The 22,246-nt window shown below is 44.0% G+C and overlaps 1 protein-coding gene across 7 annotated transcripts in view; it reads left to right on the top strand.

Moving 5' to 3' along the window:
* Nucleotides 1–22,246, top strand: part of TSPAN18 (tetraspanin 18) — a 109,774-nt gene that overhangs the window by 27,464 nt on the left and 60,064 nt on the right. Inside the window, exon 1 of one of the 7 annotated variants that reach the window (XM_084520356.1) lies at nt 20,831–20,968. The exons of the other annotated variants lie outside the window; for them this stretch is intronic. The gene's annotated coding sequence lies outside the window, so the exon portion shown is untranslated. Of the gene's footprint in view, nt 1–20,830; nt 20,969–22,246 lie in introns of those variants that run through there. 7 annotated transcript variants of the gene reach the window in all.

Here is a 22,246-nt window from a genome sequence, read left to right as displayed (position 1 = left end):
GCAGAGCAATACAGCCCCAGGGCTGTTCCCTTGCCTCACCCAGCTCATGGCTGCACCCACCTGCCTAATGCAACCCTCTGGGCTGCCACCCATGGGACTGCTTATTTGGTATTTTGAAGCTGTAACTTAAATATCCCTCTAAGAGCCCCTTCATGCCCTACCTTGGTTTTATTTACCCATTTGCACAGTTGTGAATCACAGTTACTCCCTCGAAAAATTACCCCTCGGGTCTTTGCATCCTTAAAAATAGCTGTCCTGGTTTAATCCCCCCTCTGCCCAGGAGGTACAGGACTTTGTAGGGGATCTGCGTGGGAGAGGAGCGGATGCTTCACAAGAGGGTGAGATGCTGAGCGCTTGGGTTCATCTCCCGGAGAGCAGGGCCCTGTAACCTGAGTGTTTTCTGGTGAGGGGGCCTGCTTTGAGAATTTATGAAAGTATGCCATTAATCCAAACACTAGCGAAGTGAGTGTAGCACGAACATATCTCAAGTTACTATTATTGCTGCTGCCAGCTACCATAAAAAGCTTTTCTAGACTCTATTAGCAAGTGAACAGAAGGGATGTCACAGAGCTGTCAGGCCCAGACTGTCATCCTGGTCTCACCACGCTCAGGAGTACATGACATGACTGAAACGTCCCTGTATCAGAGCTGATCTAAGGGTCTGTCTCTCCCTTGCCTCCTGACTGCAATGCCTTCTTTCAGTAGCAGTTGGAGATGTTGGGATTAGCGAGTGATCCACTGGTTCTCCTCAGCCGTAGGAATGGCCATGCATAGTGTGGGCAGAAGTAGCCAGTCTTGTTAAATTATAGCTTTAGGAGAGACTACACTGAGAGGTTTATAGCTGAGGCCAAGAAGTAAACTGTGAGTAGCACAGTCCGAAAAAGCAGAAAATATTGAGAAACATTTTGCTTGTTACCCTCTTAGCACATTGCAAGAAGGCCTGCTTCATGCTACAGGGCTTCAGTTACCTATGACAGCAACCTTTATTTGGTTGGATTAATCCACAGATGCTTTGTGCAAACTATGGACACACTTTGCATGTATACACCATTTCAATTAAGATCACTCCAGTCTGTAACTTGGTAGAGGAAATCCAGCAGCTTTCAGTAAGAGCTGAGTAAGGCATTAGCCTGTTTTTGAAAGAAAACTTACATGACTTTGTGTAGGTAGAATAAAATAATTCAGTTCTTCAAAGATTGAGTCCAACCACCCGACCTCTTTAGGGCCAGAGATTAAAGCATATTGAGGGCATTATCCAAATGCCTCAGACAGGCAGTGAGGCATCAACCACCTCACTAGGAAGCCTGTTCCAGTGTTTGACCACCCTCACAGTAAAGACATTTTAACCAGTGTCCCATCTGAACCTACACCAGCATGTCTTTGTGCCATTCTCAGGCCTTCTGACTTCGGTTACCAGGGAGAAGAGACTGGCACATCCATTTCTGCTTCCCCTCAAAGGGAAGAATCTTGCAGTACTCTTGTGCCTATCACAGAAGTGCCACTTAACTTCAAGACACAAAAGTCAGGAGAAAAGAGAAGTGTTTTGTTTGTTTGTTTTTTAAACTAACTTCAACAATCAACTTCAACAGGAATCAACAGCCACTGAGAAGGGACAGTGAATGGGAAATGGTTCAGGTGATCTGAGGAATCAGGATCTCTTTGAAGGAAAGACAGGTGCTCAGTGTGAACTTTCTGGTTAACTGCTGGTTATCTTTCTGGTGTCGCAGCCTTTCCAGGGTAGATGGCTTGTTTCTAGCTGTGTTTGCTGTTAAGCATATCACGTTGTGCATATATACAACTGGATCACGCCTCTGTGCATTGCTCAGATGGCAGATCCCAAAGAAGCTTCCATTCCTGTGTTGAAAAATAGGAAGGGGCACGGTTTCTTCTGGTTTGTTCCAGATTTATTTCTTTTTGAGTTGCTTCCAGTGGCTCAGGTCTGTCAAGAGCATCATGCTGGCAGTGAAGCAGAGCAACGCCAATATTTTAAGCACCATAATTCACAGCTTGCTCATAGTGAAAGTGCTGTCCACTTACACTCTGTTCCAAGAGATTTGTGGTAGAGAAAGTCTAGACAGAGCCCTGGCCTCCTACCTGTCTAGTTTTGTAAGTGGAAATGTGATGGCTACCATTATAGCTTGTACTGGGGTCTCCATGGGTTAAAACAAATCTAAATGTCTTGGGTTCAGTCCTGGCTAGGGCGGGGATGGTCCCTACAGATGGTCCCAAACTGCTGGAGGTGCTATCAGACGTCTGGAGTGTCACAGGAGCCGGAGAGTATCCCTTTCTTATGGGTAAGGGAGTGCTGCTCATGCCATAGTTGTGTACCTTTACAGAGACAGTAGTGCCAAATAAACGTGACTGGCTCCCAAAATCACATAGCCCTGCCTTGGCCACAGCTTCTAGGAGGATCCTTTGGAAGGGAGGAAAAAAGGGAGAAGATTGGTGCTTTCCTAGCCCTGTGAATTAGCCACTCTGAACTGCAAGCTCCCCAGAAACTCTTCAGTAAGGACTGTGGTCAGTAGATGGCTCTTCCAGTTTTGCTGTGGATCCTTCAGCTCTCATTGCCTGTGATGAGATTTGTACCTGAACAAGGGCTTTGGTCACCCCATTCAATAATAAAAATTGAAAGCTAGCTTCCTGATGGCTTTTTGCTTCATATTTGCTGCTGCTTCCCATCATTAACAGCAGCAAAGTGGCATGGGGTGAAAATCAGCACTAATTTGGGAGCTTGATTGCCTGTGTAATAAGCTTCTCTGTTATTCTTTGGCAGGAACAGCAGCTAATATAAATTTTTTGCTGTCACTTCTGGATGGGCCGCGTACCAGCATCAAAGTTAATCCCTCAAAATTATGTTCCATTATAAATCTCTCTTCACAGATGAAGTGGGTGCAATTAGGCATAGAGGTCCAGAACTGTTACCAAAAAAAAAAAAGAAAAAAAAAGCTCTGAAGGACAAAAGCAGTCTGCCTGCGCATTGTGAAGTGGTGTAGCATCTTGCCAATCACCTCCACAAAACAGAAGCTCTTTGGCCACAGTGTTCCTGGGACTCGCTTGGCAGTGACAATATATTAGGAGTTGACCAAGTAGATATTTCACCTTTTCGTACCTACAAGTCAGGATCCTAGGGGTCGTTTGAAGCTATTTGTGTAGGTTAGCCCACATTTCTTTTCTTCCAAGTACACACAGAATATTTAATGTCATTATTCCTGCCTGAGTCCTGGGAAATCAGAAAAAGATCATCAAGAGTCTGGTAATAGGCTGACAAAATCCCCAGCATATTTAATTAGAGATTATTCTTTTGATGTTTGGGTTTATTTTGATGCTCGTTTTTTTTATCAGGTTACTCTTGGGTAACCTTCTGTATACGGAACAACTTCCCTGCTTTCATGAATGTCAAAGACCCTCAAGGTTTAAATGTACTAGCATGGTTAAATTACTTTCATTGTTAAAGCTTAATGCTAATATTTGGGGGGGTAGAAAAAAAATGGAGATAGTACTAATGTTGTGACACTCTGCCTATTCTGTGGGCTGTAGTATGCCTGACTTTCTGCACTCAACTTTGTAACTGTAAGCTTAAAATTGGAGCCTGCTAAAGGCCCATTCTTGCTCCTTTCTGGAAGGGGATGACTTAATTCCTGTTATAGCACACCCTGCCCATAGTGTACCTTGGAAATACAAGAAGCTAAGGTGCATTTCTGTTCTTGTGCAACACAAACTCTCCTTTCATCCCTGCCTTCTGCCTTTTTCTTTGGGGTGCCAAATAGATGTTATAAAGCCTACCCTGAGCATGGTGCAGGTTATGCAGAGCACTGCCAGCTGTGGCACTGAGCTGCTGGGAGACTGAAATGCGGACTAAGGATGCAATGATGTCGGGTTTTCCTGATGTGACCAAGAGGAGACTTAGTCTGTGAACACTAGCACTAGAATAAATCACTAAATGGATTTTACAAGCCATGGTGATTTTGTTTTCTGAACTTGTAGATAGACAAAGAATGCAACACAACATCTTACTATAAAATGCGTGACCAGGCAGCAACTGAGTGCTACAGAACCTAGGAATCTACAGGATTAGAAGTCTTGACAAGCTCAAAAACCAATGAATTAAGGTCAGTAGTTGATGCTGAACTATGGCCAGTGTTAAATACACAAATGACTTCTTCCCTGTGATGTCCCAGAGCAACACCAGGCTGCTGGTTAGGGTGGCAGAGAGAGTTCAGCTGCGTTGCACCCCAAAGGGGTTGAGCAGTGACTAGCTGTCATATACAGAATCCATCATCTGTTGTGAGGGATGTGACTGTGAAGTAGCTGACTTCTGTAAACAAGCTTTCCACAGATACTTTTTCCCACCCAACAACAAAGGTCTTGTTTGGGAATGCTTTTTGGCTGCGGTCCTCGTGACCCCCTTGGGAAATGCACTGTGCATTTGCTTGCACTCACCAAAGGAAAAAGTGAAAGTAACACAGCTGTAGTGATTTACTACAAAGTTTTGAGGCTAATTGCCTCATATGTTTAATTAATAACTGACACATTCTGTCCCTCAAAGAGCTTGGAGAACTTCCATCTGGACCCCTAGTGATTACAGCCTGGAAGCCATCCTTGTAATTAAGGAGCAGGCTATAGGAGGCCTGTTCCCATTATGGGCAATTACTGCGCTTGCTACTTTTTTTCTTCCTTTCTTACCAAAGGACTGAGAAACTAGGGCTCAGAGGCTAAGCTGACACAAAACCTCGACTGAAGAGGTGCTTTGTGCTAACCCGTGGTGGAACGACGGGGTTATGTTTTGGTGCCAGCACTCTTTCTTCCAACAGGCGGTCAGGAGGCAGGTTCTCCCAAAAGCAGAACGTCTTACACCAAATAGAAGCATTTGTTGGTCAATATTAATCAGCCATTCAAGGAGCAGATTTTCCCAAAGAACTGGGCAGGGGAATGTTTCTGCTGTGATTTCTCTCTTTCCCTCTCGCTCCCGACTTGAAACTTGTGCTGGCTTTGACAGCTGCTCATCTGCAACGACTCTGGCTGGCTCCGAAGCCCTCAGAGCAGAGGATGCTGTGTCTTTAAGCCTTCCATACAGTGCTGAAATGTTATGACAGAGCATCTCACAGGGGGATGCGGTTTCCGTGGCAACCTCACACTGTAAGATAAGCAAACTGTGTTTTTTTTTTTTTTCGGTGTTTTTTTTTTTTTTTTTTTTTTTTAACTGAGAGGTTCAAGAGCGAGGAAGGAATGAGGCGATCTGTCAGCGGGCGAGACTTGAAAAGAGGAAACCATGTCCATTAATCCTGCAGCCCTGGCTGCTTTGTGTTTTAATTAGCGAATGTTATTACGGCAGACAGCACGGGCGCCTCACCCTGTTGTGGGTTTTTGAGGGCTTTTTTGTTTGTTTCTCTTTTTACATCCCCAATTAAAAAAAAAAAAAAAAAAAAGGGGGTTTAAAAAAAAGCTTTATTAAGGCTTTGAATGAAGGTCTGAAATAAAGAAGCCTCACAGTCTGTGTTCAGAGCTGCTAGTCCAAGCCAGGGATGGAAAGTGTAGCATGGCTGGTGGGGACAAATCTGCTATTCTCAAATTGAGAGAACCCCTTACATTTATTTTGCCTGTCTTGCCACTGGTGCCACTGCAAAATGGAAACCTCCCTTACCCCTGTTTCCTACATATCCATGGCAATGTGAAGTACAGCAAGGGAGTTAATCTCAGTTTTGTCCTCCATATCCTACCCAGAGCCATTTCTTGTTACAGAGCTACATTGCTTTCCTCTGCCATTGCTTTAGGGCAGTCGATACCTTTGGGGTCATCAGTTAGCCCCAAAGTGAGAGCCACTTGAGCCCCTACAGAGAATGCAGGCTGTGGCAGTCAGCGGTGTAACACCAAGGACAGGGAGTAGCAAGAAGGCAGCTCCTGCCCAGGCTAGGAAGGCGTCTTAGCAAACAGAGACTCTCTTGGTAGCAGCCAGTGCACCAGCTGGGTAGGAAACTCTGCTGGTCTTGTAAATGCGCTGTGTGTAGGAGTTTATTATGGAAAATATTTTGACAACCTTTATTATTTTCAAACTCGTCTACGTGTCACCAGAAAATTGAAGTTAAAGTAAATGTTATCTCACCAGCGGTCTTCTCTGCATAGTTTCCGTGTCCATCCTTTGCGGAGTACTGCCTGCGCATCGCAGGGAATTAAAGCCTGCTGTAAACCTAAATGTGGAATGAAAAGAAAATTACTCTAGTCCTATGAGAAATGAATAAATGAAAGACATTCTTGACTACTTTCCTATAAGCAGCAGTATCTTCGCCTGTGTTTCAGGGGCTGGCGCTTACAAGGAATTCTTGTAATCGTATTTGCTTTTACTTTCCTGCCAATGTCACCTTCAATGCTCTTCTGCCAAGATTTATCTAAATATTTTGTTCTCCGAATTAGGGTGCAAAGCCCAAGTGCAATAGTAGAGGTGTTCTTCTCTGCTAGTTTGTATTTTCTCCACAGTGCATGAGGTGGAGAACTAACCTCTGTTCCTGTGACTAGGTATGAGATTTTTTTATTTATTTTTTAGAGAGGGAGAAGCCTGTGTCCGTTTCACCCTCTAGCCTCTCACCCCTCAAACATTACACTTGTTTGTTTTTATCTCTTTGTTTACCCTGTTTGACCAGTAGTTTTTCCGGGGATTTCACAATTCATAAGCTCAGGAGATAGCAGAGTTGCCGCTCTTTATCAGGTACACATAAGGGTTTGGGGATTTTCCTCATCCCTGCAGTTTTCTCCATTGCTGTTCTGTGCTGTTTGTTTCTCTCTCCTCCTCTGCCCAGAACAAAGCAGGTGCCAGCATATTGAATAAACCAGATGATAAGTTTCTTAGCTAAATATTGAGCATTTTAGTTGTCACTCAGGTGTCTTACAAATGGAAGAGCATCAGTAGAAGGGTTTGAAGGTAAACAGCATCATCAGACAGTGCTTGTGCTGGCATACCTTTCTGTCTAGAAGTCTGGGGCTCTCATTCATCCAGTAGCAGCTGTACTTTCACATGACCTTACTACCTGTGATTCTGGTGTTCTGATCAACTCAGGAAAAAACTGACCAGCCAAGGAGAAAATGATGGAAGTCACCCCTGGACACGCGTGTTCCTGCACGTGGGAGCTCTTCCATCAGGTGCCATCTGGGCAGCCTTCAGCTTTTCCTTCCTCCTTCTCCCACCCCACTTTGCTGTTCAGCCGCACGACACTTGGTGGGATTTGCAGAGAAGGGACTTTATCCCCAGGTGGGAAGAAGAAGCCCAGAGAGGCTTCCTAGCCAAATAACTCGGGAAATCTGTGGTGAAGCAGGGCTCCAAACAGGCTGTCTCACAGGAGCCATTCTTTCCCACAAACCACTGGACTTTTCCCCTGCACCAAGATAAGCATCAGTGGGAGCAAATGCAGGAAAGAAAAACCCTCTGGTATTCAGGTATTGCCTGGTACTGTAGACTGACTGAAGAGCCAATGTATTTCCCGTGATATTTGAGGTTGCAATAGTTAGAAGTGTCTTCCAATGAGTCCACGCTCTTCAAGAAAAGTTCAGCAAAGCAAATTGCAGGTTGAAATGGGCCAAGCAGCCTCAGAAACCCTGGTCTGGGCTCAAGTAATTCCTCCTGAAAAGCGCTTTCTTTTGCGGGTGCAATCCACGTAGCTGGAACAGCTGCTAGCAAAGCGTAGAGTTGGAAGCCAAAGAACTGTCAATGGGAATTCAGGGCTGGGGCAAAGTGGTATTTAGTCCCCTGTCGAGTAAGCCCTCAAATGAGCTGACAGGAAGCAGTGGCAGTTTCATTTCTTTGGAGACCATTCTCTTCTTTTTCTTCCTCCTGAGCACGCAGGTGAATTCAACACTTTGGTGGCCATCAGCTTTATGTAATGGCTTGATTTAATCAGCCTCCACGTCCAGCATTTAATCTTTCAGCAATTAGGGAAATGCTCCTGTGTTTGCTCTGGCCTTTTTGGTTATAGTTGGTGCCCCCGAGCCTTGGGGTGGGAAGGAGCAGTTGGAGAGCATTAGGCTCTGCTCCAGCTATGATTTACAGAGGGCTGGTGCTCCCCGGCTAACACCAAGTCATCACTTAACAGGGTTTCCTTCCCACCTTTTATTTTTTTTCTAGAGCCCCCCCACCCCGTTCCTGGAGGTGATGAATTGCTCATGCATTTCAGTAGTTTAATCTTGGATTGAGAAAAGAAATGTGTGTGAAACAACAGTGGCTACAAGAACTATCTATCAGTTGTGCCCAGCACCTACCTGATCGATAGGTGAATTTCTGACCATGAAGCCATTGAGACACAAAGTCTTCTAAATCAATAGTAACAAATGTAATCCATCTGAAAATCTCCGTCCTGTAACTGCTTGCCAGACAAGCTTTAAACAAAAGTTCTAGGAAAAAAATAATCAGGGACCTTAAGCTTCCCTTCCCATATGTTGGTCATCCCGAATTACATCCGTGCAGCTGCACACATTGAGGACCGTAAGCCTCGCTTTGGGTCTATCCCAGCTGATTTGGAGGAATTCCACTTGCTACTACACTTGCATGCTAACTCAGCCTGGAAGTCACTGAGGTTTGCAAACACAGAGCTGCTGCTAACGAGGAGCTGCCTTGGCGATGCTGGGGAGCGGGGCTGGTGGCCAGCACCAAGCCCTGGCAGCAGGGTTGCGCCCTGCAGGGCCACTGCCTCCAGGCATTCTCCTGCAGCAGCCAGGCTTGCCCTGGCTTACTGAAGCCTTGCAGGGAGAAAACACACATGAGACCCCATAACCCTGTCGTTAGGAGGGAGCATATGATCTTGAAGCAAAATTCTTTCATGTAGCTTTGTATTTAATTTGCTGGTTCAGCACGGAGCGTGCTGATGCATCCTGTTTATGTTCAGCTCTGTTTTAGGTTTCCAGCATAATTCAAGAACGTTGTAACTATGAATGCTTGCAATAATATTTTTTTTTTTAAAAAGTATTCTTTTCTACAAAATAACCAGTGGGTGTGGAGCTTGCTGTTTTGCAGTAACTTCAAGGCTTTTTCTAATGTACAGATTTTTTTTTGAACAATTAAAGATGGTTGGGAGCTGTATTTGCATTCTACAAGTGCTACTAATAATATAGTATTATTTTTTTTAAACCTCTCCAAGCAATTTCCCTCAAAATTTCCCCATTCAAAATAGGTAAAGCGCGCGCGCGTGTGTGTGTGTACATGTCTGCTCTTTACCAAAATATTAAAGAAGTCTTTTGATGTTACAGCAAGCCACGGCCACAAAATAAATGAGATGAAAAAAGCTAGGCTGATAGGTTTCATGACATAAATGAAAGGCAGATTGGAGGGCAGGGGGAACAGAAAAAGGAGCCAGTATTCCTTCTGGATAAGGCCTCAACATGAAAATGCATACAGCAAATGAATTTATTATTGAAGCCACATACATCAAAGCCTAGGTGACCAAGAAACGCTCTGACCTAACCTACAGTTGTTGTTTTTGCTATTATTAAATGTCATCTGGGGTTGTGCAGCTAGACCAGGATATTTTCCCTGTCAAGGGTTTTATAAATCTGATGAAAATGGTCTTGGCTTCCCAAATCCTTGATCTTTGTATTGAGTCTGTACGACTGAAGTGAGCCGCAGAGCTTGGGCTGGCTCAGTTGCACTCTTAGACAACAACAGTGCAGAGCCTCAGAAAGTGAGGAGACACCAGCTTGAGCAGAAAATGGCCTCACAGCCTTGGGCTTGTAATTTAGAGAAAAAGGAAAGGAGTATTTCTCTAATACAAATATTTTCTTTTGACTCTTCCAGTTGATGTTGTTTGTAGGGGGAGAGGGGAAACTTGCTTCGGAAAGAGCAGAAACTGAGCATACGTCTCCATTGCTTTTTAACTTGCATAAAGATCTTTGAGGAGAGCTAACTTTCTGAAATGGAAGAAAAAAATTGGTTTGGGAATTGATCGTGAGTTCCTTGCTATCAAGACTACGCTAGAGCCAAGACAAAGGTTTTGAATTTATAAAATCCAAAGACCTTTTTTTTTTTTTCCACGAGATCTGTTTAACTTGAATTTCTGGTTCTTTGGGAGGTGGGGTGAGGAATAGTGCCTGCCCAGTCTCATGCACATTCATTCATTACAAGGCTGTAGTGCTCAGCTCTTCACAGACCTCTAAAATCATTGTAAGTAATTGGGTTAAAGTCAGCATTTATCATACTTAGTTACCCTAGATCTAATCGTTCTTTCCAGAATTGTTTGCTGAATTGCTTGGCATGTCTAACCTTATCGGCCCCGTTAACTTCTTATCCCTGTTTGACAAATCTAATCTCTGTTTTTCCTTCTGCAAGGAGAGAGAGAGACATTCTTAGAGGCTTCTGTTACTTGGTGTGCAGCTAGCCAACAGATGTCCTAGAAACTTTCCAAAGGATGGTCGCAGCTGCTAGAGAATACCTGAAAGGGTTTCAGGTTTAATGGGAATGGAAAGTAGGCTTTCGTGTCTGCATAGTTTTCTCACTTACTCAGTTTTGTCTGCTGTAAGTTTTGTAAGCTGTTTTGAAAACAAAAATAGAAATTCTGTTAAAGTTAACTGATGTTAGCAGTCAGAGATTGCTAAAACAAGTCTAGGGCAAAGGGGGCGCGTGGTATTTTGTGCCTTGTGCAACCCATGCTGTGGCATTTTCCTCTAAGCTTATAAAAACACTCTTATTTTCTGAGCGTATGCCTGGACTGCTTTACAGGAAAACAGTTGCAGTTTGGTGCCCCAGCTGCACCTTAGGGACCTGATTTTTCATTTAACCAGGATTGGCACCACCAATGCAAATGGAGTCACAGGGCTGTGAAGCTGAAGTCAGCAAGAAGAAAGTCTAGCCTGTATGCTATATCATTCGCTCATTTAGGGCTGTTCTCTCTGGACTTGTGTATCCCGTCCTTTGGGGATTTCAAGGAGACTGCAAGCACACGCGGAAGACCTTTTGTCTGCCACAATTGGGAGAAGTTTGGTTCCCTCCCTCTCCCCGTGTATCTGCATGCATAATTTTACATAATTTCTGTCCCGATGCATAGTGCTGTCATTTGCCTCCCTGACTTCCAGCATGCTCAGCACAGCTCAGTGAGATGGATGATTTTTTGCTGCCATCAGAGGGAAAGGAGGCTCAGCCTCTGCACGCTCTCCTTGTGTCCCTTTGCCTCCAGCTCCTGGGGAAGGACTCAGCATCTGCTTCACCCATGTAGTCCAGAGCAGGTAGGCAGTCCAGAATGTACAAACCCAAATGTAAACCTTAAATCACAGTTTGAACATAAATGCCACGTTTCAGACCCTACCCTTACAACCTCTGGGCCTGAAGTTACCTCTTTGTGCTGAGTTGCTGGCCCTGCTGATGACTGCCCTCGAGCCAGGCTGCAGCTCAGAGATGGAGGTCTCTCCTGTGCAGCAGCAGAGAGGCCCAGGGGCCTCTTCTCTTGCTGCCTCAAGGAGGCCAGAAATGGTGAATGTGGTGTGGACCAGCCCAGCTGCCACCCAGCCCCTCGTTGGAAGCCAGCTGTCCCTGCAGAGTGTCACCAGGCCCAGGCTATGTCTCTTTTTAGCTTGGAAAGTCCTGCTGTCTGGCTTGACTGGTGTTACGTGGTGTTGATATGGCTGGCAGCTACAGTCAGCTGCCCAGAGGCTCCGAAAGGCAGGATCCTCATCCAGAAGATGCTGATGGGTGTAGCAGCACTCTCCCCAGCCTCCTGAATGCATCCGGCAGCACCCACGACACTCATGTTTGGAGGAGAGGCAGCAAAAACTCAGTTGTTCTGCTGAAGGTCATGTAGGGTGAATTGGCATAAAACTATAGCCGGGGCCAGGCAGTCTTTCTCAGCCGGTGGTGATGTATGAGATGAAGGAGGTGGGAGACAGGAGGATCTGTCCTCTGAGTAAATCCAGTGTTTTGCGGAGAGAGTAAAAACTCCAGACTTTCCAGTGGATTTTAGGTGTTCTGCCTTAGACACTGAGGAATGAAAATATGCAGGGTTTAGAGCCGTGTTGATTTAACATAGTTCTTAGCTTCAGCTGAATGATTACCAGGGGACAGGAAAAATGAACTGGAGAAAGACTCTGTGTTCAGGGTCAGCAGGAGGTTTCCATTCTACCAGCACCAGTATTGATGGATGCTTGTACCTGTGGCCTGTGCATCCAAAAGTTACGTGCACAAAGGGTAGGTCTGGTTATTAGACCCAGGGAGGCTTTGGAGAACACTGTGTAGCTAGCTGCCGTGTGGATGGATATCCATTTGGATGGATATCTGCTGTCTCCAGCTCTTCTCGGTGGGAAACTGAGCCAGGTTCTCCTTCCAGTAAAGCTTAGAGCACTTCCCTAGGGATAGATTTCCCACCCCCAGTTTTTGTTCCGGTGTGCTTTGGGAGCAGCACATGATTATGGATCTAACAGCTTGAAAAAGCCCGCAGGTCCATTCGTTCCTATTTACTGTTATGAGACTCAGGATAGCTTTTGAGGATAGCTTTAGCTCATCCTCACTTGTGACCAAGAAGCATGACGTTTGCTTTTGCAGGATGGCAGCAGCGTGGCCAACAATGTGGAGCAAGTTGCTGTAGTTGCTAGCTGCCTTGCAGGACTAATTTGGCAGGTGTGTATCCATCAGATACGGGGCTGCTGTACTGCATGTCACTGGCTGGGCACATCATTTGCTACCCTGTCTGTGTCAGGGCAAATTTTCTTTCCACTTACGTGATCCTATCCTGTCCTGTCCTAGCAAATTAAGATACATTTGCAACTAGAATCCCTCAAGTTTGGAGTGCCTGGTGATCACACTGCACAGGGGTTCCCATCTCTAGTTTTGAGGCAATAACATTAAAAACAGCCTCCTTATCAAAGGAGAATCAACACGCTCCAGGCTCTTCTGGTTCCCCGTGAGCGGTGCTCAGTTAGCTCCAAATATTCTTTGAACATTATTTTCCTCAAAGCTCCTTTTTGAGTAGAGTGATTTGAAAAGCAGGGAGAATTACCGTGGAACATTTCTCTTCTCCCTCGTTTTGGTTGAGAAAGTTTGCAATTCAAAATGTTTTGACCAGCTTTGTTTTCTGAAAAGAGGCACCAAATATAGATGTATTCTCTCTAGTATAGGAAAGGTAAAAGGATGCAGTGCTTTGACAGCGATCCATCTGCTGATTGCTGCATGTACCAAGTGTCAGGATGAGATTGATGGCCTTAGAATATAAATCCACTGAGGCAGGAAGAGTGCCTTCCTTTGCTTTTCTACAGTGCAAAGTGTGTGTATTGTCTGTGCTGAGCAAGTGCTGAATAATAATGAGCGACTAGCACTGGAGTCCGAGCGGAGGGAAGCAAGCCCTTGCCAGCCAGCCATAGGGTAGGAGCAGTAGTGATTATTCAGCTCAGTTTAAGCCAGTGGCACACATTTTGCCTAAACTGCTTCATCTTTTCTCCCCAATTATTTTGAGACCTAGGAAGTTGCAGTCTTTTCTGTGCAACTTCTGTGAGATGGATATTTTTAATTTTAAAGCCTGTACAGTGGTGAGATGTGAACTCTAGTGTTTTGGCTCGGTTTTAGTTCTGAGAAGACCTTTTGGCTAACAAATATCAGCTAGGCTTGTCACTGGGGAAAAAAAAAGTCATTATCACTAAAACAAACAAATAATCTCTCCTCATTCCAACTCTCGTTTTGAAGAGGATGAAGTGTGGCAGGACTTTGTACAACATCAGAAGATCAGAGCAGGAAAAGTCCTTGCAAAAGCCTTGTTCCCTACCTCGGTGTGCCTGGATGTTTCCCAGCCCATCTGAGGCCTGCAGCTGTGCCTGCATAAGACAGCAGTGTTTGTCTGGCTCATCTCGGAGACAGCAGTGAATTTGCAGATTGTCACCTGAGGCAGTGAGCAGGGTGAGGAAATCCTAATTTCCACCTCTTAGCTAGATCTGACTGTGGACTTGTTTGAAAGGGTGTCTGCTGCAGTTCATACCCCCAGGACCCAGCAGATGCAGGAAAGAGATGAGGGATTCTGCCTAATGCAGCTAGAAGCTCTTGACAGTACCCAGTGGCAAGAATTCCCTGGTTGCTTTTGCAGTCTATTCCCTGTTTATTGCAGGGATTTGTCCTTGGTGAGTACCATACAGTAGAGAGCTGGGAGTCTGACTTCAGATCACTGAGCAGCTCTGTTTCATGAGTGTTTGGGGTCTTGTTTATTATCAGCTGTGTTTCATTTTGGAAACATGATCAGATCCCAGAAATATAAGGCTCCCGTTTCCTTTGGGAAGGAAAAGATTTGTAACTGTACATGTGGTGGCAGGTGGTTTCTGGCACCATGTTTTTCTTTCACATGTTTATGATTTTGACCAGGTTTATGGCTTCTATTTGTAAAATCCTCTTCTCAATATGTTAAAGCACTTCAGAATTTCAGGGCCTGCCACCTTTTTCTATTTTCCCACATTTCTTTTTCTCCCCTGCCACTTCTGTAGTCTCCATTGCTTGCTACATGAACCCAGTTGCAGTTAGTTGCCTGTGCCAGGGAGCTGATGGGGACGTTTTGCTGGGTGCCTGACCTGGGTGGCTCAGCCTTGCTTGAGGAGGGAGCAAGGTGGTGGTTGCTGATACGTGAAGATTTTGGTTCTTTGGTTGATGAGGAGGTTGCTGCTCCGAGTGCCCTGGCTTGGACAGAACAGGCTGTGCTTGCAGACCTGTTGGGTGCTGTGTTTTCAGGACAGAAACACGAGAGAGAGAAAACACTTGCCTTTTGTTAAGAATATGAAGTCATATTTAGAGATCGCTTTTCTGTCTTGCAATGAGCATTTTGTGAGTTGAGAGGTGTTTGGGTGCCTATTGATGTTTGAAAATACGATGTTTTGTTCTAAAAACAATGAGGATAGAATGCAGTACTTAGAAATAAATTTTGAGGACTGCATGTCTAAAGGGAAACAAATTATTCTCCCGCTTTCTCTCTCACCCCCCTCCTGTTTCTGTTGGACTCGGGAGACAAATCAAATTGAGACTAGACCGTTGGAGTTGCAGTGTAAGGAAATGAGAAGAACCTCTTTGATCCCAAATGCTTAATCAAGAAACATTTGCTGGCAATGCCAAGTGGGATTTATTTGTCAAGTCCTAGACAGGCCAGCAGGGCCTGGAAGCAAACAAAAGGAGGAGGTACAGTGCCATAAACTTGGATTCAACATATTCACTGTTAATCTTCTTTTACCTACATAATGTGAAGGTTATTAACCTGACTGCAAAAGGACCTACTGGGGAGTTAAGTATCACGTGGAAGGGATTATTATATTTTGAAAGGAATTTGTGCTGGTGACTGTAACATAATAAATGTATTAGGTGCCTCTTTAGATCTTCCCTAAGTGGTAAAGAAGCATTGATCACCCTGTGTGATGGGGGCTGGGGAGCTTGTTTTTGATGTTTTAATACTGAGTCAGAAATGAGAGCTCAGAGTTGTTAATGAGAGGAGCACGTGCCTTTTATTATTATTCATTTTTCTGTCTTAAGGAGACCAAGGGGGAGTTGTGCACAGAGGGGTGAGAAAGAAATCATTAGCCTCTTCAGATTTGCACTGCAGATTAATGTGGGGGACTGAGGCTGATGCCTTTTAAGCCTCTTGCATATTTGCCAGGTTAACTTTTTAACTTGATCCCTTTCTTTACTTTTTTTTTTTTTTTTCCTCACTAAAAAGCTTTCCACTTATGGATTTAAAAGGTCTTAAGGTTGAGCGGAAATCAGAAGCTGATTTATCGTATAAGTATCCTTAGCAGGCATTTTGGCCAATGCTGTATTAAACTTACTCTAAAATTAATCAATTTTTTCCTTCCATTTTACATCTGAAGAAATGTGATTTTTTGTATGTCTCCACTCCACTTGCCTCTTGCTCATTTTGTAGCACTTCACAATGTTCACAGTGCAAGACTGATTGTTTCCAAGTATACATCCAGCTCAGAAGGCTGGGGATGGCAATTCAGACATTATTTTATGCTGACCTCAGTATTCACATTTTGTTTCTCCTGCTGGTCGGTACATAACAGGAAAGTCTTATTATGATTGTCAGGAGCGGAGGGCAGATCTGAGCTTGTGCTGTGGGAGGGAAAGGAAAATGCTCGCTGTTGTGGTACAACATGGAGCGAGGGCTCAGGCTGGGGGAGACGTGTTAGATATTTAGAGATGCATCTTCAGTGCAGACACAAAACAGAGATCCTGCCTGCTTATGAACGCTGAAGATCTCCTAACACGTGTTGCAACAGCAAGCGCCTTAGCCGGAGTATCTGAGGTAATTAGTCAGTCTGCCTGCATTCCTCCTGCAGCCTCAATTAATTATGAGGCTCTCTTTAACTTCTGGTCAAAATCGTTCCGTCGTGGTGTTACATGATGTTAACCAGCTGCCACCTACTGCTTCCATCGATACTTTATAAATACTGTACAAAGGACTTGAAAGCAAGGTCTCTGGCGTGTGAGTGCAAGCTCTGCTCCTGCTGATCTCTTCCTCCCTGAGCACTTGGTCTGAGAAAAGGATGACAAGATCCTGTCCATACCGGTAGCAAATACAGAAGCTATAGCAGGCAAATGCCATAGTGTGCTACAAGGGGAAAGCTGCTGCTTTTGGTGTTTCATCCTTTACCAACTGAAATACAAACACAGGTCAGTCGGCAGTGAGAAATGCAAGCAGCTTCAGTGGGAAGAGCTGCTCTGAAACACATCTAGTGGTGGCAGTTTCTTGGGCAAGGTTTACAGGGAAAGTAGGTTGCATCTTTGATTAGGCCTATTGATACTGTTGGGGGAGGTAACCTTTCAAACATGCAAACGTGGCTTCTCATGTCTGAAATAGAAGCACAAGCCTCCAAAACTAAATAAATACATGTTGAGAACACTTTCTCTGAGTTTAGCAAAGTTATGTTAATCACTTCGACCATCTGTTGGAGAAAATGTGGTTGTGAAGCTGGGGTAGGTTAGGGGTATGTTAGTGGAGAAGCAGTAATGAAGCTGTCGGTCCCTTGAGTACGGCTTTAAGTGGCCATTGGCAAAGGTCCTTGGGAAATGGGTTTTAATTGCTTGTTTTTCCTAGTAATGTTACAGTTCCTTTTTAAAAGTAAGATTTTCTGAAAAATGTGTTTCCTGTAAGGCCCCAAAAACACTATGTATTGTCTCCGTATCCTCACAGCAGCAAAGTTCCTCAGACCTTCACAAGGCCAAGGCTGGAGCTCCCTCGTCTGCTCACCCTAAAGTCAGTCACCCCCAGGACTGCAGCTGGTGCCTAAAGGCCTGCTGGAGGACCTTTCCAGCCTGGTGGCCTCTCCTATCCTTAAAGACATCGTGAAATTTCTAAAAATGGCTTGAATGTCATTATGACACTTGGGCATTTCTCCAGGAGAAGCTGTTGTTTGTTTAAATAAGGCCTCAGAGGAGACGCTTGCTGTCCTTGGACCACCGGTGATTGGCGACCCCAACAGGAGAAGTGTCCAGGGAAAGGACACCAGAGACGTGTGGCAGAAACATGATTAATCTTCACCAGGCAGCCGTGTCAGAGCCACCTCCAAATTGTTGGACTCCACACTCAATGTGTAGCGAGTATATTGTGACCAGCCTCCTGTCCTTTTCAATTACCTTCTCTCTGTCTCCGAATTGCAAAGACTCAGTTTTGTCTGAATGCTTCCTTATACCATGTGGATGTGCTAATGCAAGTTGTAATCTATCCTCATTACAGCATTTCCTGACAGTGACTCTCATGCGGGCCAGAAGAGGTACAATTACAGGGAAAAGCAGTATTCAGCAAAAAGTAACCACCTGCTTAGGTTGTCCCGCTGCTTTTTTGGAGTTATCCAGTGACACCTGAGAGCGACTTCTTTATCTGATCTTGTATCTGATCTGAAGGAAACAGTACAAGTATTTGAGGCCACATATGAAGTATTCTGGAAGTATGTTAAGTCTCATGGTTTATAAACATCTCCCCAAATGTGTAATTTATGGAAGGCTGTAGAGATGAGATGTGCTGAGTGGAGTTAGGAGTCAGAAACCTTTCGGGGGGGCAGGTGGTAGAACCCCAAATGAATAAAGATGCATGACTCCATGAAGAATAACAAAATGCAGAGTTTGGGAGGAAAATTGTTCCCCCCTTCTGCTGCACAGGTTTCCATGATTTGGCAAACTTGGTTGTTCAGACAATGCGATCATTGCCTCCTGGACCATGCACCGCAGTGCTCTGATCTCACATTGAGAGAAAGGGAATAAAGGCTTCCATGTGATAGATGTCACTTACTGTTCTCCATTATTATGTAGGCAGAAGAACTGATACAGCAAATGAAACTCAGTTGATGAGGGCAGTAGAACCATGTAATTCATCTTAACTGTTGCAGAATCTCTGCAGCAACACTGGCTCTTTTGATTTTGTTACAGAAGTCAAGGAAATACAGTGCTTGTACAAGATCTCTCTTACTTTCCTACCAGTCATACCTGAGTTAGGAGCCCGGTCCTGCAGCTCTTAGAGATCCCTTAGGGATTCTTGGAGAATCCAGTTCTATGAAGGGGTGTGCGTGTTAGCTTTTTTTTTTCTTCCCATTTAGACAATAGTAGCAAATCGTGTGCTTTGAATATTTAAGCAATAAAAGAGGGTTTTGCTGAACCAAGTTGAAGATTGCTCTTCTGCAGATCAAGAGAATGAAACTATTGCCTGGTATGACCATCTGCGAGAATGAGATTGAATAATGACATTACTACACTAAAGTATGGGTTCATTGACGTCAGATTTTGCTCAAACTTGGTGAGAGCGAATCAGGCTACTTAACCTTCAAGTTTCATCATCTTCCCTCCATCACTCACTAACGGCTTATGCCTTGGGGATCAGCAAAATCATAGCTAAAAATATTGTCCTAACACACCTGATCAGTTACAGAATATAATACATGAAAGAAAATGCCTTTTCAACCCCTGGTATAATTACTTCTGTCTCTTCATGATGAATCATAAATGTTCTTGTGATAGCTACGTGAATAATTTGTAGCAATTTTAAAATATAATTTTCTATGTAAGTTCTTCTGTTGACAAATTGTCTACAAATAGCTTATTGACTTCTCAATTGCATGAGTTTTTTCAAATTATTCATGGATTGTTTCTTGTTTTGCTGGTTGTTTACAAGCAATTCCTTTTTAGTATTCAGTAGCTGGTATTCAAGTGTTCAGCTTCCAGCTGCACAATTCTGTTTGGATTTTGACATATAGGTCACACAGTAGTATTTCTGGTCCTTGACTAAATGCGTATAATTCATAGGATTTAGCTTTTTGCATGAATATTTGCATTGAATTACAAAATTTTTATTCTGCAGTCTCTCTTCAACATTTGTTTAAAAAGAATTGTTTCAGTTTCTGCTGATAATCTTATTTAGAGGGGTATTTATGGAAATACTAATACACGGTGGACATTACCATAAATGAGCAAATTTGCTGTAAAGCTTCAGCTATTTGCTCAATTGCATTTTTATGAATTTAACTGTTTGCCCATCTTCTTACTAAGATATTAAAATATTAATCTTTATTATACTTGTTTTTTCCATATGTGAAAAAAAGCAATTATATGAAAAAGATCCACATCAGTATTGTTAGTAGTTATACACGTGCCTGTGGAAATGGCCTTTAGTGACCTCTATCATCAGAGCTAACTGCCCACTGCCTTACCTGTGTTCTTCCATCTAATATTAGAAGATTTTTCTTTTTATATATATCTGGAACCCCACAGTTCTGTTTAAAGCTGCAGTACTGTGAATATAAACCAAGAGATGCATAAAATCCAACACTATAACTAGACAAGCCAGGGCTATTAGCTGAGCAATAGCTGGGCACCCTCCTAAGCCCCAGTCTTTGGGCTGTTGTCTCACTTGACTCTTTCTCCCTTGCTGTCCGCTCCAGAGAGAGAAGATACAAAGAGCGCATGTTTGGAGACTTTTCAGTCCCCAGGTTGCGTTGCAAAGCAATGCCGAGGACGTGTTTGAAATTCTTTTACACATTTTTAAAGTAACAGTGAGAAGCATGCACTCTTGCTGTTCAGAGATAAGGGAAAATTGCCCTTGAAGGACTGAAGTGGCCGAAATACAAAATATCTTAGTGCATTTTGAATCATTTCAAAAATTCTTCTCTTTTTTTTTTTTTTTTTCTCTTCACGTATTCAAATAACCACAATGTGAGGCATTGTGAGTCTGTCCACTCTGGATTATGTTTGCTGTACTTCCCTACACCTTTCATTGGTCCCTGGGGCTCAGGGTTGTGTTTATTAGAAATGAATGTTTAATGTCTGCCTTGAAGAGCTACTTGTCTGGCTTGAATATGCTGGTTGCAAGACTCTGGAAATGGCTGTACGCAGAGAAGGGCCCTGTTGAGTACTGTCTGAGTACGCTGTTGCGTCTCGCAGCTGTTTTTAGTGAGGGCTTTTGTGTTGTATTGGTTGGCAGCTCCTTTGGTAGAGGAGAATGTGGTGAGGAGATGACCCCATTTATTTTGTTTGACCTTCATTGCCCATTAACTCCTGGTGCAGGAGCCTGCTGTCTGAGTGTACACTGCAGACAGGAAGGACGAAGGAAATCCCTGACTTGCCTGGCCCTAGGTAAGAGCAGGACAGTATGCCCACCTTTCAAAGGAGGCACTGGGGAAGAAAAGATCATGGTGAGTCAAAGCTTCCTCCACCTCTCCTGGTCCTGAGGATAGGTCCAAGGGGGAGAAGGGCTCTGCTTCTAGACATGCGTCCTGTAGTGTTGCTCTTACCACTCCCATCTGTGATGGCAGCTGATGCCTGAGCCTCATTTGTCCTTCTCACCTGATTTTCATTTAAATACAGCTGCTTCAGGTAGCATGTAGGAGATAGGGTAGGTTGAATGCTTTAGCAACACATATCCTTGAAGTCCTGGCAAATTTACTGTGAGGTGTGCTTAGATGAGAAATCTTACACTTCTCTGTCATTACTATCGTGAGACTGTGTTGCCTGTGCCTTGGAAGAGGTGCCTGATGCTTTGCCTAGATGGACTGAAGCTGTGTAAGTGTTAATGAACCTCTCAAAGGTTGAAACCCATCAGTACTACTTGGGCTGTGTGTGTGCAAAAGAGGTAGGCTGTGAAGCTGTGAAGCCTCCCTCTTTTGGGAGGTACATGGGCTCACTTGCCATGTACTAGAAGACATTTTTCAGCTGGTGGAAATTATTTAGTCAAGGACCTAGCTTGAGCTCTTTGCAGACTGCTGTATCTTTCCAACTGGTAGCCAGACATTGGAGCTGACTTAAGTAATCATGGTTTATAAGCAACAGCTTTCACCAGGTGAGCCAAAGGGAACAAAGGTTTCCCCCTTGGGGAGCTCTATTCAGCTTATTGCAGCTAGAAGCTGCTTTCTGAAAGCCTTTAAACACCTAGCTCCATCCAAAATGGAGTATAGCTGTAGGAAGTAGGTAATGCTCTCTTAGCAGCTAAGCTGTAACCATGCTGGGAGCCTTTTTGTGTGCGTGCCCAAGAGTCCAAAACAAATAATTCAGCAGAGAGTTTTTGTGCAGTTGATACTTCTCTTGTGGTGTGGTTTGCTGAGGGCAGTCCCTGCCTAATGAGCCTGGATGCTGCCTCCTTTAGACTCTTGCAGAGTTGTGCAGTCAGAAGCCGCGTGCTTGGAAAAGCTCCTGTCATTGATTGTAAGGCCAACAGGCTGTTTTGGTTCACACCCTTTCTTAGTCTTTTACAGTTAGTATTGGTCTCTTTTTTCCCTATCTCACTGTTTCTAGTCTGACGCAAAATAGTGAAGTACAGATGTGCCATTTATTAAAATGCTGAAAAAAAGTTGAAATAAAAAAAATCAGAAGAAGGGTAAGGGAAAGGTCAGGCAAAGGTAAGTCTGTGTTCGTTTTTAAGAAATAGCTTTGCAGGCAGCTCCTAATAGAAAAACACAATGCACAGTCTTGGTTGGGAGGAATAGTTCCTACAACAAGCAAAGAGTATTTGTGGTCTTGTTGTCAGGAGCAAACCTGAGACTCAGAAGCTTTCCACATTGTACAGGCTGATAAAAAAATGTGTTTTGGCTTCCACAGCCTGTTACATGACCAGGCTCCAAGAATAACACAGACAATAAAATCAGCATGTGTTTTATTTTGGAAACCCTTTAAAATTGTGGGGTAAATCAGCAAGGCAGAAGTCCCGCCTTTCCAGAGATGTCTAAAAGTTTAGGGAGTGCCGGAGGTTTTTGTGCTCCATTATTTCAGAGGGCCAGGTTTGTAAACTGCTAAGCATTTCTTGCCTGAAGACTCTTGGATAGGCAGCTTGAGACGTTTTTGTAG

This window comes from Aythya ferina (assembly GCF_964211825.1).
Source record: "Aythya ferina genome assembly, chromosome: 5".
NCBI classification, from domain to species: Eukaryota; Metazoa; Chordata; class Aves; order Anseriformes; family Anatidae; genus Aythya; species Aythya ferina.
This window is presented reverse-complemented; position numbering and strand designations above follow the sequence as displayed.